Source organism: Brachyhypopomus gauderio, chromosome 1 (genome assembly GCF_052324685.1).
Source record: "Brachyhypopomus gauderio isolate BG-103 chromosome 1, BGAUD_0.2, whole genome shotgun sequence".
Classification (NCBI taxonomy): Eukaryota; Metazoa; Chordata; class Actinopteri; order Gymnotiformes; family Hypopomidae; genus Brachyhypopomus; species Brachyhypopomus gauderio.
In genome coordinates, this window is record NC_135211.1 from 36,166,544 (window position 1) to 36,186,589 (window position 20,046).

General features: G+C 40.8%; 8 non-coding genes across 8 annotated transcripts; 5 read left to right on the forward strand and 3 right to left on the reverse strand.

The window, feature by feature from the left end:
* The first annotated feature begins 14,044 nt into the window (after positions 1–14,044).
* Positions 14,045–14,116, forward strand: trnaw-cca (transfer RNA tryptophan (anticodon CCA)). Its single transcript has one exon. It is a non-coding gene; the product is annotated as a tRNA-Trp (tRNA).
* Positions 14,117–15,356: 1,240 nt separating this feature from the next.
* Positions 15,357–15,428, forward strand: trnaw-cca (transfer RNA tryptophan (anticodon CCA)). Its single transcript has one exon. It is a non-coding gene; the product is annotated as a tRNA-Trp (tRNA).
* Positions 15,429–16,666: 1,238 nt separating this feature from the next.
* Positions 16,667–16,738, forward strand: trnaw-cca (transfer RNA tryptophan (anticodon CCA)). The gene has a single exon. It is a non-coding gene; the product is annotated as a tRNA-Trp (tRNA).
* A 352-nt stretch (positions 16,739–17,090) lies between these two features.
* trnag-ucc (transfer RNA glycine (anticodon UCC)) lies at positions 17,091–17,162 on the reverse strand. The gene has a single exon. It is a non-coding gene; the product is annotated as a tRNA-Gly (tRNA).
* An 814-nt stretch (positions 17,163–17,976) lies between these two features.
* trnaw-cca (transfer RNA tryptophan (anticodon CCA)) lies at positions 17,977–18,048 on the forward strand. The gene has a single exon. It is a non-coding gene; the product is annotated as a tRNA-Trp (tRNA).
* A 352-nt stretch (positions 18,049–18,400) lies between these two features.
* On the reverse strand, positions 18,401–18,472 carry trnag-ucc (transfer RNA glycine (anticodon UCC)). Its single transcript has one exon. It is a non-coding gene; the product is annotated as a tRNA-Gly (tRNA).
* An 815-nt stretch (positions 18,473–19,287) lies between these two features.
* Positions 19,288–19,359, forward strand: trnaw-cca (transfer RNA tryptophan (anticodon CCA)). The gene has a single exon. It is a non-coding gene; the product is annotated as a tRNA-Trp (tRNA).
* A 352-nt stretch (positions 19,360–19,711) lies between these two features.
* Positions 19,712–19,783, reverse strand: trnag-ucc (transfer RNA glycine (anticodon UCC)). Its single transcript has one exon. It is a non-coding gene; the product is annotated as a tRNA-Gly (tRNA).
* Between the last annotated feature and the right edge of the window lie 263 nt (positions 19,784–20,046).

Sequence of the window (20,046 nt, forward strand, 5' to 3'; positions counted from 1 at the left end):
TTACCTGCTTTAGAGCCTTTCTAAAGACCATATGCATTCACTCCCTATAATAATGGCTAGAGTGGTCATTAATGAATATGCACATTTGGCTGGAGCACAAGTGTAAACACAGTGTAATTACGAATTATTGATTTCCGTGTCTTACCATGCAAACATACTCACCCGTCTGCAAATACACCCAAATGTCAGTCAGCTTGTGTGTATGTGTGCGCATGTTTCTGAGAATACGTTCGACCAAATGTTACCACACTCATGAATATTTAACAGTAGTTTTGACAGGCACTTCAGTGTTTTGAGAAGAGAAAGAAGATGGAGATTTTTTTCTCCAAGAGGAATACATAGCTACATTCTCTTGAGGTCTGTCCTGCCTTTGACTTGTGTGTATGTGTGTATGTGTATAAGTGAGAAAGAGAGAGACAGAGAGAGAGTCAGAGTCTTGTAGCTATGCACCCATATGACACTGTTTGAAAAGTTGCAGGTCTTTGAGATAGGACACATTTCACCATCTTGGTATCTGCATTCCAGATACCATGGTAACAGACGGAAGAAGAGAGGAAGAGCAAAAGAGAAGATCTAAAGAAAAAACATAACAGTAGGTCGGAGAGGGGAAGGCAAGGGAGTTTTGTGTGTGTGTGTGTTTATGTGAAGAAGACTGAGAGGAATCGAAAAAAAGAGTGGAGACAGAAATAGGAAAGTCAAGATGGTGATAAGATACGTACCAGTGAGGGAGCGCGAGTTAAGTACGAGTGGTCAGATTGGCAGATGGAAGAGAGAAGAGAGAATGGACTGCTCCCGCGAGCACCCCGCTCTCGCACGGCAGGTTAATTAAACGACAGCTAAGAGGATATGGGTCAGATCGCTGCATGGGCTCTGTGATCGCTTAGTGCTGTCTGTACGTGTTCTCCCAACACTGTGCCATAACACAAGAGACTGCGCCATAGAAACATTGCACAATGCTCTGCCATAATAATAATGACCGTATAGACATACTGAGGAACTCCAGCGCTAGGCATGTCTCAAGCAGCAGAAGTGACAGACGGCAAGTCTTTCCCAACGCTTCCAGTTCTAAATATGTCTCAACTCAAAACACGCTGGGGCCAGCCCTTAACTGCCCAGTTCAGGTGTGTTGGGAACGAGAAGAGACAACTATGCAGCATCTCTCATCGCTCATGGCTATACATACAACGGCGCTATCTGGTGCCGAGCAGAACGGGCTCTCCTTATGAGTCCTGGCTCGACTCGAGGTTTCTTCGTCATCTCAGGGAGCTCTTCCTTGGCACAGACACCCCGAGTTTTAGCTCGTTAGACTTCTCGGCCAAGAGCTGTGCAAAGCTGCTTTGTGTCCATGCCTAAAAAGCACCACACAAATACAAGCGGGCTGAAAAAGGCGATTCCCTGGGAGCTCTGAGGACTGGACTGAAAGAGCGTGCTGAAGGAGGGTCAGTGACATGCTCGGCCCTGTACACAGCATGCTTCCTTTGTCGTGAGACTTCAATCAATCAATCAATCAAATTTTATTTATATAGCGCTTTTTACAACAGTTGTTGTCACAAAGCAGCTTTACAAGTGCCGAGTCCTAGCCCCCAGTGAGCAAGCCAAGGGCGACAGTGGCAAGGAAAAACTCCCTAGTTTTTTGCATGAGGAAGAAACCTTGAGAGGAACCAAGACTCAGGGGGGGAACCCATCCTCCTCTGGCCGACACCGGTCACCATGACAACAACAACAATTTAGACAGAAAGAAGAGAAAGAAAATGAAAAATATGTAATAATGTCCATCATGATGTATGCATCCGGTTAGGCAGGAGGTGGCTGGCTCAGGATGGATCGCTGGTCTCCTCATCTCATTATTCCTCAAACAGGCGGGCAGCCATGTGGAGAAATGAAACAGGGAAAATTAGCTCTGTATGAGGACATATACAGGACAGGTAAAATTATAAACATTTCCGGAGTGTGGCAGCAACTCCGGCATTTAGTTAAATTATTACAGCCTAGCTAAAAAGGCAGAACCAGAAGGTAACATAGGCTTGGGGGTATTCTGAGACAATGGCATCCGTCCACTGCACTGTCAACAAACTTGAGTGACCACGAGCAGTGACAGGACGACAGCACCAGCGCCCCAGTCTACCATAAAACCCTTTGTCTATGAACCCCTGGATCTGTACTTTTATCTAAGGGGGATATTAATTATCAAACGCTAAACTAAATAAGTGGGTTTTCAACCTAGACTTAAAGATTGTGACTGTGTCGGAGTCCCGGACGCATTTAGGAAGATTATTCCAAAGCTGGGGGGCCTTACAAGAAAAGGCTCTTCCCCCTGCTGTTACCTTATTAATTTTTGGAACTAATAAAAGACCAGCACCCTGTGATCTTAGTGGGCGTGGGGGTTCGTAATAGGAAATAAGTTCCTGAAGGTACTCAGGAGCAAGCCCGTGCAATGCTTTATAAGTTAATAAAAGAATTTTAAAGTCAATACGGAATTTAACTGGGAGCCAATGCAGGGCTGATAGGACTGGACTGATATGCTGAAATTTTCTAGTTCTGGTCAGAACCCTGGCTGCGGCATTTTGAACTATTTGAAGTTTATTTAGATTCCTATTTGAACATCCTGACAGTAGTGCATTGCAGTAGTCTAATCTAGAGCTAACAAAGGCGTGCACCAATTTTTCCGCATCATCCTGTGATAATGCATTTCTTAATTTAGCAATGTTACGGAGATGTAGAAAAGCTATCCTAGTAGTATTATCTATGTATTTATCAAATGATAGGTCAGAGTCGAGTATGACGCCTAGGTTTTTGGCTACTGTGCCAGGTGTAATGGGGTAGCCTGCGAGATTAAGCATTAGATCTGGAATTTTCTGTTTTGAGGCCTTAGGGCCCAGAAGAAGAACTTCTGTTTTGTCCTCATTAAGTTGGAGGAAGTTTAGAGACATCCAGCATTTAATATCTTTTACACAGGCCTCAATTTTTCTTAAACTGAGTTTGTCATCAGGTTTGGCTGATATGTAAAGTTGAGTGTCATCTGCATAGCAGTGAAAATTGACACCATGTTTGTTTATAACTGTGCCCAATGGTAGCATATATAATGTAAATAATAGTGGTCCTAGAATGGAGCCTTGCGGGATCCCATATTTAACTTTTGTACGTTTGGATGGAATATTATTGAGCTCTACAAACTGATAGCGATTTGTTAAGTAAGAATGAAACCATGAAAGGGCTGTGCCAGAGACTCCAACCCAGCGTTCTAACCTTTCTAGCAAGATCCTATGATCAATTGTGTCGAAAGCTGCACTAAGATCAAGAAGCACTAACAGCGATACATAACCTTGATCTGAAGCAAGGAGGAGGTCATTTGTTACTTTAACTAATGCTGTTTCAGTACTGTGATGGGGCCTAAAACCAGATTGGAACTTTTCAAATATGTGATGCCTATGCAGATATAGGCATAATTGCTGGGCAACAGCTTTTTCTATGATCTTAGATATAAATGATGTGTTTGAAATGGGTCTATAATTAGATAGTACAGTAGGATCAAGATTTGGTTTCTTAATCAGAGGTTTAATAACTGCTAATTTACATGATTTGGGCATGTGACCTATTGTAATGGATGAGTTAACTATAGTTAGAAGAGGTTCAGTTACCGCTGGTAATACCTCTTTTAATAACTTTGATGGAACCGAGTCTAGTGTGCAGGTTGCACAATTTAAGGAAGAAATTATTTTCTCTAATTCTGATTGTGGGAGTGGATGAAAAGCATCAAGTTTTTCTCCCAGTATGCGATTTAAATCGATGTCAACCAAACCAGATGACATACCAGTTGTATTACTAATAAAAGGTTTTATATTTTGTCTAATATTCTCTATTTTATTATCAAAAAAATCTATAAATACATTACTAGTGAGGTTTACTGGAATCTGAGGTACTGCGCCTGCTTGATTTTTTGTAAGTTTGGAAATAGCATTAAAAAGAAATCTAGGATTGTTTTTATTTTTCTCTATCAGTGAGGCTAGGTATGCTGAGCGTGCTTTAGCGAGTGCCCGTTTGTAGTCAATGATGCTATCCTTCCAGGCACAGTAGAATACTTCCAACTTAGTAGATCGCCATTTACGCTCTAATTTACGTGCTATTTGTTTTAAGTTTCTAGTTTGGTCAGTGTACCACGGAGCGAGTTTTTTAGATCTAGTCTTTTTATATTTGAGTGGAGCTACTATATCTAGAGCTGATCTGCAGGTATTCTCTATGCAGTTGGTTAGACTGTCTAACTCTCCTGGATAGGATGGCGAGTGGGCTAGAGCAGTTAAATCAGGGAGGGCTTCAATAAACTGTGTTGATGTTAATGAATTTATCGAGCGCTTCATACACTGCCGAGGAGACGGGCGGGTATTTATGTTAAGATGAATCTCAAATTTGACTAAATAGTGATCAGAGATAGCTACGGTTTGCGGGAGTATATTTATATTATCTACGTCAATACCCAACGTTAAGATTAAATCTAGGGTATGATTTTGATAGTGTGTGGGTCCTACAACGTTTTGTGTAATGCCAACAGAGTTCAATATAGAAGTAAAAGCCCTTGTCAGTGGATCCTCTGCATTATCAAAATGTATGTTAAAGTCTCCTACCATTATTATTTTGTCACTACTAACTGCTAAATTTGCTGTAAAATCTGTGAAATCTTTTAAGAAATCTGAGTAAGGCCCTGGTGGTCTATATACATTTGTTAGGGAAAATGAACTTTTATTTTCAGATGGACTAGTTACATTAATAGACAGCATCTCAAATGAATTAAAGATATCCAAGTATTTCTGATGAATTTCTAAACAATCACGATATATTATACATATTCCTCCTCCTCTGCCTGACAATCTAGGTTTATGTATATAACTATATCCCACAGGAGTGGCTTCGTTTAGAGATAAATAGTCACCAGATTGAATCCACGTTTCAGTTAGACATAAAATATCAATTTTCTGGTCAGTTATAAGTTCATTCATAAAAACTGCTTTAGAGTTGAGTGATCGAATATTAATTAATCCAATTTTCAGATCGGTCATATAGGTAATAATTGGATGTGAAGTTTGAATATTAGTTAAAAACTTAGGACGGACTATTTTCTTATGATTTAATTTAACCCGGGGCACAGACACAGTCTCAATCCTATGGGATCTTGGTGACGCCTCTAAGCAGCTCGCAGACAGACGGTTTAGCCCGTTAGTCTGCGGCCTGGTCGCGACTCTGGTTAGTCAGCAGCTCCTAGTACTACACTGCCCACTAACTAAAAGACTACGGGCTATGCTGCAAGATAACAGGGCAGCGCCATCCCGGGTGGGGTGGACACCGTCCCTGCCTAAAAGACCAGGCTTGCCCTCGAAATCTTTCCAATTATCAATAAAGCCCACTTGATTTTCGGAGCACCACTTGGACATCCAAGCACCACTTGGACTTAATGGCGTATTAAGCAAAGCATAAAATAATCTTTTGATTAGCTGGAATCATTTGACATATAACTCTTTCAGAATAAATAATGTCCAGGCCCCATGGAATGATAAGGTTTGTCTTACTTCTGTACTTGATTATTTAAATATGCTTAAAATGTACACCGCAAAAATGTGTTCATTTTTCATTATCTCAATGTTCCATATAAACCAGTCTATAAAATTGTTAATACATCACTAACTGATAATGACATTTGAAATAAACTGCTAGATCTTTAGGTGGCACTGCATATATAGGGAAAACAAAAGGTGCATCTTGCATTCATTTCTTTACTGTGGGAAGCCATGTTTCAAAATAACAGTAAAATAGACTGAATGAACTTTATTCTAAACTAATAGTGAAAGTGAATTGTTTAAAATAATTGTATGTGTGTTAGAACGTGTGAGAGAGTTAGAGAGAGTCCTGCTCTCTGCAATCTTTTGCTTATTAAACTTCATCAAACTACCAATTTTTATTCTCTTTAGGTTTAGGAAGTGCTGTGAAACCATGGAAACGGAAACGGCAGGATATGGCATCATAGGCAGAGTTAGAACAGTGCTGAAGCCCCCACTGGCAACAGGCTTGTTAAGGGTGTGTGTGTGTGTGTGTGTGTGTGTGTGTGTGTGTGTGTGTGTGTGTGTGTGTGTGTGTGTGTGTGTGTGTGTGTGTGTGTGTGTGCATGGCTGTGTGTGACAATAGCTGACTTTTTGCTAAACGTTGAAGGACAATGTGAAGGACAAATTCACTATAAATAAAACTTGCATTAGCATTTGGAGTGGAGACACACATACTGCTAGTAAACTTCGTGTGTGTGTGCATGCGTATGTGTGCGCGTGTGTCTTCCTGGGGTTACACTAAATAACAAGACATCTATTCAAATGCATGCCTTTTTCCTCCGTTTGTTCTTTCTTCCATTTATTCCCCTTTCTCTCATTCCCTGACATTCTCTCTCTCTTTCCTTCTCCCTCTGTAACGGATAACATCTCCACGTCATGTCAGTGTACTGTTGACACATTTGTGGGGATCTGAAAAGGGCTCATCTGACTTTTAGATGTAATTTAAAAACCATTGAGATGTATAAGCTACAACATGAGTCATGAGTCATTCATTTACTCTTTGCCACCAATACTCCAGAGAGAGAGAGAGAGAGAGAGAGAGAGAGAGAGAAAGAGAGAGAGAGAGAGAGAGAGAGAGAGAGAGAGAGAGAGAGAGAGAGAGAGAGAGAGAGAGAGACTATTTCTCCTGTGACCATGTTTTGTTTTGTAGAGCTATAAATATATATAAATTGGTCTCACATGTATTCTGTAATGAAAAATGATCTTTCTGAAATCTGCTCAACACGTACACATCAAGGATGACATTACATCCATTCTGTGAAATGTGAACACAAACAGCTATATCACCTGTAGTAGCTTTGATCCATTAACTTCTGTTCTAAAACATACTTATCATAGTTAAAATCTGGCAAGTCCCCAGGTGCTCTGTTCTACTTCATTTTGTGTTTGGTTACACAGTATATTCTATGAATATGCTTTAACTGTCATGCTATAACAGTCATGATGAACAGTTCTGCTTCAACCGTCATGCTTCAACCGTCATGCTTTAACAGTCCTGCTTTAACAGTCATGCTTTAACAGTCCTGCTTCAATAGTCATGCTTTAACAGTCCTACTTTAACAGTCCTGCTTCAACAGTCATGCTTCAACCGTCATGCTTCAACTGTCATGCTTCAACAGTCATGATTTAACAGTCATGCTTTAACAGTCCTGCTTCAACAGTCATGCTTTAACAGTCCTACTTTAACAGTCCTGCTTTAACAGTCATGCTTCAACCGTCATGCCTTAACTGTCATGATTTAACAGTCATGATTTAATAGTCATGCTTCAACAGTCATGCTATAACAGTCATGCTTTATTATTCATGATATAACAGTCACACTCACACTGCACAGCTTCATACATAAAGGACTCTAGACTGGTGTTTCATTTCACGTACTGGCATTGCGAACTCATGTTTGAAACGACATGTTGCAACTGAAAGTCTACAGAACATGAAAAAGAACAACGTAATTGAAGAAAAATAACACATCTGAATTCCATGAGAATGATGGGAGCAAGATCATTTCTCAGACCTAAAGGGGAGGAGTCAGACAAGTCCTTCTGCATAAGCCTGCCCAACCACTCATTCTTCTCCCTCCCTGTCCTGCCCACGCATGCAGCACATACAGGCTTCTTGGCCTCACACGTCTCACGTGCAGCCACAATGTCTACGCCAGCTTGAACGTGCAGTCTCGAAGGGACAGGGATTTAACCTCTAAATCAAGAGGTGCTTCTCCTGCCATTCTAGTTTCCATGGAGATCGTTCTCCCAACCTGTTGGCGTGACTGCCGTTTGACAGGCGCATTCTCAAGGGGTCAGAGGTCACAGTCCGTAGTGATGCGGCGCAATTTGAATTGATGAAGCGACCAAAAGGAAGTATGAATCACCTTGAAGTATGAATAAAGCAAATAAAGCACAGTAAAGGGTTAAGGAGAAACTTTACAGAGCTACACAGTTCTCAGGTCCCCGTTATTGTGTGAAGGAGCTTGATGACACTAGCATGTTAGAAGCTTTTGAAAACTAGAACATTTATGCAGATTTTACAAGTCAAACACATCCACACATTCCCTAAACTTGAACTGAACATCTTTCTCTGCCCATGGTCCTCAGTCATGCCGCTCAGAGGTGGGGGTTGTGTGTGTGTCCTCTTAACGTAATGAAGTTAGGTTGATATTGCTACTTGGGTACCAGCAGTGCCTTGAAAATCTGGAAGAATAAAGTGAAGAGAAGCTATTTTTAAAACCCCATTCCTAAGCATCTGTTTCCTGTATTTTCAATGAATCTGCTCACAGTGGCTCTGTGCTGCACACCCCCCTCCTATCTGTGTGTGTGTTAAGCTGCCAGCAAAAGGCAGGAGATATGCAGCGTGACAGTGAATACTAAGTGTACAGCAGCACAGACATGGTGTGTGTGTGTGTGTGTGAGTGTGTATGTGTGCAGGCGCATGTGTGTGCACATAACAGGAGGAGTTTGATCTTGTTTAATCTACCTTTATCATGGTAATCTCATACCAGCAGGAAGCCCACCTGGATGAGTGTGTGCATGCGACCTTTTGGAAAGGACACCACCCAATGAGAGTCTCTAACCTCCAAAAAAAAAAAACACCCCTGCATGGGTGTGAGTATATGAGTGTGCATTTGGAGTGTTTGAAGTGAATACCACTCAAAGAGACCCTACCCAAAGTCAGCCTAAATGCTCCATTCTTCTCACTGGAGCTCTAATCTCAGCCTCGTTCCCTCCTGTGTGTCCCTGTTCTTTGCTTTGCACTGCTTTCCCCTTGTGGAGTTGTGGTAGAGCAGATGTCATGAGAATGGCTTACTGACTAACACACACACACACACACACACACACACACGCGCACACGCACACACACACACACTCATTGTGCTCTTTCTCTCATGCTGATTCCTTGGGGGGTTCAGGTTCCAAGGCTCCTAAAACTTCAAGTAACTTTTCTAATATTTTAGATTTAGCCTTTCACATTGGGACATAAATAGAACTGAGGCCCTCTGTTTGTAGCCAAACCCTAACCTCAACCAGTATAAGTGATAGCACGACTTTCATGTCACCCACAGCATTCACTTTACCACAGAGGAGGCTGCTGTTGGATGTGACATTAAAAATACCACATTGCCCTCAAGTGGACAATTTGTGTCCTGTAGTGCAGTGGCGGTATGTTGGTGGCAATTCAAAACCATGTATGAGTTGGTAATAATAATCTTAGAACTATATTTACAACAAAGCATATTTAACAAAATAGCTGGTAAAACATCTGGATCGAAGTGAATGCACTTTGGCTCAGTATAAGATGTAGACCATATACTGCAGTCTTTGTTGTAAACTAAATACAACATGGACATCATAGGACATTAGCAGCCTTTCCAGTGATAGGAGACCTACTGTTTCACTTATCATGTCTAATGGACAATTCTACAATGTGAAAGACCATGCGCTAACACATAGTGGTCCTCTCCCCTGTGCAGTGTGCGTGTGTGTGTGTGTGTGTGTGCGCGCGCACCAACACTCATTCACCACACTCATACACCTGGTGCCAGGAGCTAAGTGAAGTGATTGTGAGATATTTTTGTATGTGCACACGCACAATATGCAAATGCCCCTGAACAGTCCATTAGCCTCCTGGAGCAGCTGACACACAGTAGGAAAGCTGGTCAGCCCACATACAGTGTGACCCATATTTGCCAGAGTATATCATGCTCTGACTCACTGCAGGTCTATGAGATTCTTCTCACTGTTAGTCTCAGTGCTATGCTAATTTTTCAGAAAAAGTTTTAACCTGTATACCATTTTGTAATCCATTTTACCTATGCAATAGTTTTTAGGGTACTCAATGCTACATTTTGTGACTATTTCTGTTGTTTGTCATAATGCTCCTTGGTTTTGTTCATAAAGCATTTTTGACAAGAACTCTGTAAAAATAGTTTGTACCCGTATCTTTTGATAACACCATACAAAATATGAAGCGAGAAAGTGCTTGTTAAACAAATAATAATTAAATCATTTATTGCACTGTCACAGCAGGAAGATCATAAGGCTAACACAGCATTAAACTAAAATCAAATCATACAGTGTATTTAAGGACATATAAGGAAATACGTCAAGCTTAGTTGTACAAGAAAAAGTGACCAGCCCTAAGACTGCAGGTGAACAATGAAAGGTAAACAGAGGTAGGTAATAGTTATTAGAGAGGTTATATAAAGGGATGCTTATGGCACAATTGAAGGGCCAGGAGGCTAGTCAGATAATGTCTTCCATACACGGCTGGTCCTATGGAAACGATTGCCAGTGTGCTTGCAGAGGTAATAAGAACCAGCACCCTTTGACCACTGGAGGGCAAAGACACTTCTGAGGCTTGGCTACAGTTGCCAGAGCAACAGCCCGTTTGCCTGCTTTGTTTGAGCTGTACCTCTAGAAGCAAAAATAAATAATTGTTTTATTTTTGCTGCTGTGGCCACATAAATATGAAATATGAGTATCCTATAATTGTTATCGTTAGATAAAATTAAGCTGCCAAATGAAATACCTCTCTGGGACACAGGGGGGCAGTGATTTTTATTAATGAAAATGACACTATCCAGTTACTATTAGCTAGCTAGCTAACATATAGTTAATTACATGAAAGAAGCTAACTTTAGCTTCTTTCATTCACAAGCTAACATAGAAGTTATCTTCTTTCTAAAAGAGTTGTTTACTTCTACAGGAGAACTTCTTGCAGGATAGTTGCAAATTAAGTACTCAGAAATCTCAGAAAATCTCAGAAAGCAGAAATGATGTTAGCCATGATCTGTGGAAGATTGACAAGTGGTGGAGAATGTAGAATGAAAGAAAATTAAATAGGGGGAGACCGGGTATGGTTGTAACATGGGAAGAGTTGTAACACCATCAGTTCCACCGATCACGGATAAGATAGGAGTCGTTTGATCATTCCAGTATTTACCCAGTTCCTCCCTGATATTTTTTGTACTTATACTATTGCAGATAAAACCATATGAATTATATTACATTAAACTGTAGTTTCTCGGGTAAATTGAGATGCATTTTTTCTCCTGTTAATTTCAAATCACCTTGCTAATACAGCTAGTTAAACAATGGCTGAAAAGGGTGGGGTGGGCTGTAACTCAGCTTTAAAACGTTTACAACTTTCTTGATTTTTTAATAATTTAAAAGAAAGACTGACTGAAAATGTTTTTAAAAGAAGCATCTGATGAGGCCACAAAGAAGGGCAAGTCAGTCAGATCAGTTGCAAAGGCACAGGGTATTTGTCATGTAATACACACACACACACACACACACACACACACACACACACACACACACTGACGTTGTTTATTATTTGACCTACATGTTCTTTACACAGGTACATTCTGGATTCTGGATTGTAATTTTATTAAAAAAAACCTATTTTTCAAGCATTTGGCATGGTGTTGCTTCTTTTGTCTAATTGTTCCAACTTACCCCAGCATGTGCTAAAACCTACCCCGGTCGTGGGGTAGGTTGTAACAAGGGAACACCATGTATTTGACATCAACTCAAGACGGCTGTGATATTTCAATTGAAGTTTGAATTGGTGCCATTTGTAGTAAACAAATTGGTGTACTTTGTATAAACGTTTGAGAACTCTAGCTCAAAAATTCAGCGAGTTACAGTGTTACAACCATACCCGATCTCCCCTACATTTTTATTATACTGACCCCTGAGTGGTAATAATCATGGACATGAGCCCAAAGCCTGTGGTCAGTCAGAACATGTGCAATTAAGTATGCACTGTGGAGTTCTCATTGTAACTCACACACAGCTTACATTCAGATTGCTGGCTGACAAAACCCACTGAACGCATTCAGCTGTTGTCGATGTTGACTGCATATACACTGCTGGCTTTAACACATCCCTGTTCATTTATGTTGTTTAATGGTGTCCTGTGCATTCATTAAATAAATAAAAACAAATTCTCCTTTTTTTCTACCTTGAATTTATTTTCTCATTGCTTTCTTTGGTCAAAGCTTATTGCAAGTGTGCTTTGAATTTATACAGTTCTGTTGTAGCTTTTATGAATGTCACTAATGGAAGCATAGTATAGATTCTAATTGCATTTTACATGCTCCAAGAAACAATATTTTATGTTTAATGTACAACAGAAGGTGCAAATAATTTGCCTGATCATTTGCTCCATCATCATTTTATCACTGCAGAAGAAGGAACTATTCATGCAAAATAATGACATAATTTCATTCTTTAACACATTCCTTGTGAGGTCTCTTCAAGTGTAGGAAAAGGGTAATGAGATGATCTGTTGAGCCAGAGAACAAGCTTGCAATTAAAAGCAAAGAAAACAAACGACCAACCAAACAAATTTATGCACTTCAATTTGTAGTCAGTAGAGCAGTTTGAGAATTTAGACATACATTGACTCTTGAACAATGTGAACAGGGTTAAGTATCTATATACTAATGAATTAGTGGCCCCTGTGCATAAAACTGAAAACAAAGCTCAACAAGTAAGCTCAATGAATGTAAAACAAGGAAGGTATGGACTAAAACAGGAAAAGTGAGAGTTATAAGAACACAACAAAACCCAGATTAGAAATACCATGAGAGAATAAAAACTTGAATCGGAACCTATGATTTAACTGAGATATAACAGGGCTAAAAGAAAAAGATATTAGAAAAGTTAAATAAATGCATTAGATTTCTGTTTTCTATTATTCTAAATAGCGAATAATGAGAATTGGGGTATATAAAGAAACCTGCTTAGAGCAAGACATCATAACAAAATCCAAAGTGGTAAGACTCCATGGAGGCGTGCCCACAAGTAACCCCAGGTGGTGAAGAAGTAGTATTAAAGCATAAATTTAAAGTCAAATTCAAATTTATTTATATAGAGCTTTTTACAACACATGTTGTCACAAAGCAGCTTTACAATCAATGTCGAATCAATGGTTGTCTTCAAAGGAAGAATCGAAACTTCATGTAGTCACTAAGCACTTGAATACTCATGTAAAAATAAATGTGCCATATTTTTTAAATTGTAATATTTCACCACAATCAAAATTTGTCCTCCGCTTTTAACCCATCTGTGCAGTTAGAACACACACACACACGATAGTAATTACAAGGGGGCTGTGGATCACACATGCCCAGAAGTGTGGGCAGCCCAAGCCCGGCACCCGGGGTGCAGTTGGGGTTAGGTGCCTTGCTCAAGGGAACCTCAGTCATGGTCTGAGATCTGGGAATCAAACCCACTACCCTCCTGTCACAAGACCAGTTCCCAGGCCATGACTGCCACAGAGAGAAACTAAACTAAAACACATTTACCATGAGAAGCTTCTCTGTCAGTCCACAAGGTGGTGGAATGGACTTCCGCTGACAGTCCGTAAGGTCCAATCAATGGTTGTCTTCAACGCAAACTGAAGAATCAAAACTCCATGTAGTCACTAAGCACTTGAATACTCATGGAAAAATAAGAAACTAAACTAAAACACATTTACTTTCTTCTCATCTTCGTTCCAATCTTGCCAGGTCTTTAAATTGATGCTATTCTTCACACTCACCAATCTATTGTAACATGAGAATGTTTTTCTTTTCGTTACTTCACTTTCTGAAGTACCTCTGCACAAGGGCCTTTCTTGAAAGGTCCTCCGTTTTGTTACATCTCAGGTGCATGATAAATAAGAAACGTTACCTTTCGCTGTATTGCCTTTCAAGGGCCGAATCGACAGATACTAACACCGAATCATGCATAGAGTACTCAGGTTGCGAAGAAAGCAGAGAGCTCAGGGATTCCGCCTGAAGATTCCATCCCTTTGGTACGTTCTTCCCTCACCATTACTCTCCTCTTGAATTGGTGAAACTTTAAGGCAGACGAGAGGGAATGAAAAAAATCAAAATACATTGGAAGAGCTATTGAACTAAACCATCTGACTGCCTTGTTCCATTTTTTTAGCTAGACTTCCAAGTATTGGACCTCGTGGCGCAATGGTAGCGCGTCTGACTCCAGATCAGAAGGTTGCGTGTTCAAATCACGTTGGGGTCAAAAGCTTCTTTATAGCAACATGAAAATGGGGCCGCAGCTTCAGCATGCAGGTCTCTTTGGCCTCATTCTGATTTTGAGAAATAACAATGCTTTGTATCACTTCATTTAAAAACGATGTAAGAGTCACGGTCATCTGTGCAGCTGTGAGTAAGGTGTCGATGTAACCAGAACATATTAAAGCACAGTGTTTTTGAAGGTGTTGACTCCTATATCATTCTGTATTGCAAAAGTTATCTCTGAAGGTAAAAAGCAGGAGCAATCTGTAAAACATGAGCTTTGGTTGCCATCAATAAATGCGAGTGGCAAAGTATCACATTTTGTGAATAACATCAGGTATCCATGTATAATGAGACGTGTTGGCCGGGAATCGAACACAGGTCAACTGCTTGGAAGGCAACTATGCTCGCCACTATACCACCAATGCCTACATATGCCTCTTTACCTTGCATCTTGGCCATTGCAGTCTCCCATAACTGTATCGCTTCTCACATGCGTAAAAGCACTTATCAAGCCACTACAGCACCTGGCTGCCTTTAAGCCTCTATTATTGCTTTATTTGTGCCACCATCCCTTCAAGATGCCGACAAGACATGCAACAAGAATCTTCTCTGTCAGTCCACAAGGTGGTGGAATGGACTTCCGCTGACAGTCCGTAAGGTCCAATCAATGGTTGCCTTCAACGCAAACTGAAGAATCAAAACTTCATGTAGTCACTAAGCACTTGAATACTCATGGAAAAATAAGAAACTAAACTAAAACACATTTACTTTCTTCTCATCTTCGTTCCAATCTTGCCAGGTCTTTAAATTGATGCTATTCTTCACACTCACCAATCTATTGTAACATGAGAATGTTTTTCTTTTCGTTACTTCACTTTCTGAAGTACCTCTGCACAAGGGCCTTTCTTGAAAGGTCCTCCGTTTTGTTACATCTCAGGTGCATGATAAATAAGAAACGTTACCTTTCGCTGTATTGCCTTTCAAGGGCCGAATCGACAGATACTAACACCGAATCATGCATAGAGTACTCAGGTTGCGAAGAAAGCAGAGAGCTCAGGGATTCCGCCTGAAGATTCCCTCCCTTTGGTACTTTCTTCCCTCACCATTACTCTCCTCTTGAATTGGTGAAACTTTAAGGCAGACGAGAGGGAATGAAAAAAATCAAAATACATTGGAAGAGCTATTGAACTAAACCATCTGACTGCCTTGTTCCATTTTTTTAGCTAGACTTCCCAGTATTGCACCTCGTGGCGCAATGGTAGCGCGTCTGACTCCAGATCAGAAGGTTGCGTGTTCAAATCACGTTGGGGTCAAAAGCTTCTTTATAGCAACATGAAAATGGGGCCGCAGCTTCAGCATGCAGGTCTCTTTGGCCTCATTCTGATTTTGAGAAATAACAATGCTTTGTATCACTTCATTTAAAAACGATGTAAGAGTCACGGTCATCTGTGCAGCTGTGAGTAAGGTGTCAATGTAACCAGAACATATTAAAGCACAGTGTTTTTGAAGGTGTTGACTCCTATATCATTCTGTATTGCATGAGTTATCTCTGAAGGTAAAAAGCAGGAGCAATCTGTAAAACATGAGCTTTGGTTGCCATCAATAAACGCGAGTGGCAAAGTATCACATTTTGTGAATAACATCAGGTATCCATGTATAATGAGACGTGTTGGCCGGGAATCGAATACAGGTCAACTGCTTGGAAGGCAACTATGCTCGCCACTATACCACCAATGCCTACATATGCCTCTTTACCTTGCATCTTGGCCATTGCAGTCTCCCATAACTGTATCGCTTCTCACATGCGTAAAAGCACTTATCAAGCCACTACAGCACCTGGCTGCCTTTAAGCCTCTATTATTGCTTTATTTGTGCCACCATCCCTTCAAGATGCCGACAAGACATGCAACAAGAATCTTCTCTGTCAGTCCACAAGGTGGTGGAATGGACTTCCGCGACAGTCCGTAAGGTCCAATCAATGGTTGTCTTCAACGCAAACTGAAGAATCAAAACTTCATGTAGTCACTAAGACTTGAATACTCATGGAAAAATAAGAAACTAAACTAAAACACATTTACTTTCTTCTCATCTTCGTTCCAATCTTGCCAGGTCTTTAACTTGATGCTATTCTTCACACTCACCAATCTATTGTAACATGAGAATGTTTTTCTTTTCGTTACTTCACTTTCTGAAGTAACTCTGCTCAAGAGCCTTTCTTGAAAGGTCCTCCGTTTTGTTACATCTCAGGTGCATGATAAACAAGAAACGTTACCTTTAGCTGTATTGCCTTTCAAGGGCCGAATCGACAGATACTAACACAGAATCATGCATAGACTACTCAGGTTGAGAAGAAAGCAGAGAGCTCAGGGATTCTGCCTGAAGATTCCCTCCCTTTGGTACGTTCTTCCCTCACCATTACTCTCCTCTTGAATTGGTGAAACTTTAAGGCAGACAAGAGGGAATGAAAAAAATCTAAATACATTGGAAGAGCTATTGAACTAAAACATCTGACTGCCTTGTTCCATTTTTTTAGCTAGACTTCTACGTATTAGACCTCGTGGCGCAACGGTAGCGCGTCTGACTCCAGATCAGAAGGTTACGTGTTCAAATCACGTCGGGGTCAAAAGCTTCTTTATAGCAACATGAAAATGGGGCCGCAGCTTCAGCATGCAGGTCTCTTTGGCCTCATTCTGATTTTGAGAAATAACAACGCTTTGTATCACTTCATTTAAAAACGATGTAAGAGTCACGGTCATCTGTGCAGCTGTGAGTAAGGTGTCAATGTAACCAGAACATATTAAAGCACAGTGTTTTTGAAGGTGTTGACTCCTATATCGTTCTGTATTGCATGAGTTATCTCTGAAGGTAAAAAGCAGGAGCAATCTGTAAAACATGAGCTTTGGTTGCCATCAATAAACGTGAGTGGCAAAGTACCACGTTTTGTGAATAACATCAGGTATCCATGTATAATGAGATGCGTTGGCCGGGAATCTAACCCGGGTCAACTGCTTGGAAGGCAGCTATGCTCACCACTATACCACCAACGCCTACATATGTTTCTTCACCTTGCATCTTGGCCATTGCAGTCTCCCATAACTGGATCGCTTCTCACATGCATAAAAGCACTTATCAAGCCACTACAGCACCTGGCTGCCTTTAAGCCTCTATTATTGCTTTATTCGTGCCACCATCCCTTCAAGATGCCGACAAGACATGCAACAAGAATCTTCTCTGTCAGTCCACAAGGTGGTGGAATGGACTTCCGCTGACAGTCCGTAAGGTCCAATCAATGGTTGTCTTCAACGCAAACTGAAGAATCAAAACTTCATGTAGTCACTAAGACTTGAATACTCATGGAAAAATAAGAAACTAAACTAAAACACATTTACTTTCTTCTCATCTTCGTTCCAATCTTGCCAGGTCTTTAACTTGATGCTATTCTTCACACTCACCAATCTATTGTAACATGAGAATGTTTTTCTTTTCGTTACTTCACTTTCTGAAGTAACTCTGCTCAAGAGCCTTTCTTGAAAGGTCCTCCGTTTTGTTACATCTCAGGTGCATGATAAACAAGAACGTTACCTTTAGCTGTATTGCCTTTCAAGGGCCGAATCGACAGATACTAACACAGAATCATGCATAGACTACTCAGGTTGAGAAGAAAGCAGAGAGCTCAGGGATTCTGCCTGAAGATTCCCTCCCTTTGGTACGTTCTTCCCTCACCATTACTCTCCTCTTGAATTGGTGAAACTTTAAGGCAGACGAGAGGGAATGAAAAAAATCTAAATACATTGGAAGAGCTATTGAACTAAAACATCTGACTGCCTTGTTCCATTTTTTTAGCTAGACTTCTATGTATTAGACCTCGTGGCGCAACGGTAGCGCGTCTGACTCCAGATCAGAAGGTTACGTGTTCAAATCACGTCGGGGTCAAAAGCTTCTTTATAGCAACATGAAAATGGGGCCGCAGCTTCAGCATGCAGGTCTCTTTGGCCTCATTCTGATTTTGAGAAATAACAACGCTTTGTATCACTTCATTTAAAAACGATGTAAGAGTCACGGTCATCTGTGCAGCTGTGAGTAAGGTGTCAATGTAACCAGAACATATTAAAGCACAGTGTTTTTGAAGGTGTTGACTCCTATATCGTTCTGTATTGCATGAGTTATCTCTGAAGGTAAAAAGCAGGAGCAATCTGTAAAACATGAGCTTTGGTTGCCATCAATAAACGTGAGTGGCAAAGTACCACGTTTTGTGAATAACATCAGGTATCCATGTATAATGAGATGCGTTGGCCGGGAATCGAACCCAGGTCAACTGCTTGGAAGGCAGCTATGCTCACCACTATACCACCAACACCTACATATGTCTCTTTACCTTGCATCTTGGCCATTGCAGTCTCCCATAACTGGATCGCTTCTCACATGCATAAAAGCACTTATCAAGCCACTACAGCACCTGGCTGCCTTTAAGCCTTTATTATTGCTTTATTCGTGCCACAATCCCTTCAAGATGCCGACAAGACATGCAACAAGAATCTTCTCTGTCAGTCCACAAGGTGGTGGAATGGACTTCCGCTGACAGTCCGTAAGGTCCAATCAATGGTTGTCTTCAACGCAAACTGAAGAATCAAAACTTCATGTAGTCACTAAGACTTGAATACTCATGGAAAAATAAGAAACTAAACTAAAACACATTTACTTTCTTCTCATCTTCGTTCCAATCTTGCCAGGTCTTTAACTTGATGCTATTCTTCACACTCACCAATCTATTGTAACATGAGAATGTTTTTCTTTTCGTTACTTCACTTTCTGAAGTAACTCTGCTCAAGAGCCTTTCTTGAAAGGTCCTCCGTTTTGTTACATCTCAGGTGCATGATAAACAAGAAACGTTACCTTTAGCTGTATTGCCTTTCAAGGGCCGAATCGACAGATACTAACACAGAATCATGCATAGACTACTCAGGTTGAGAAGAAAGCAGAGAGCTCAGGGATTCTGCCTGAAGATTCCCTCCCTTTGGTACGTTCTTCCCTCACCATTACTCTCCTCTTGAATTGGTGAAACTTTAAGGCAGACAAGAGGGAATGAAAAAAATCTAAATACATTGGAAGAGCTATTGAACTAAAACATCTGACTGCCTTGTTCCATTTTTTTAGCTAGACTTCTACGTATTAGACCTCGTGGCGCAACGGTAGCGTGTCTGACGCCAGATCAGAAGGTTACGTGTTCAAATCACGTCGGGGTCAAAAGCTTCTTTATAGCAACATGAAAATGGGGCCGCAGCTTCAGCATGCAGGTCTCTTTGGCCTCATTCTGATTTTGAGAAATAACAACGCTTTGTATCACTTCATTTAAAAACGATGTAAGAGTCACGGTCATCTGTGCAGCTGTGAGTAAGGTGTCAATGTAACCAGAACATATTAAAGCACAGTGTTTTTGAAGGTGTTGACTCCTATATCGTTCTGTATTGCATGAGTTATCTCTGAAGGTAAAAAGCAGGAGCAATCTGTAAAACATGAGCTTTGGTTGCCATCAATAAACGTGAGTGGCAAAGTACCACGTTTTGTGAATAACATCAGGTATCCATGTATAATGAGATGCGTTGGCCGGGAATCGAACCCGGGTCAACTGCTTGGAAGGCAGCTATGCTCACCACTATACCACCAACGCCTACATATGTCTCTTTACCTTGCATCTTGGCCATTGCAGTCTCCCATAACTGGATCGCTTCTCACATGCATAAAAGCACTTATCAAGCCACTACAGCACCTGGCTGCCTTTAAGCCTCTATTATTGCTTTATTCGTGCCACCATCCCTTCAAGATGCCGACAAGACATGCAACAAGAATCTTCTCTGTCAGTCCACAAGGTGGTGGAATGGACTTCCGCTGACAGTCCGTAAGGTCCAATCAATGGTTGTCTTCAACGCAAAC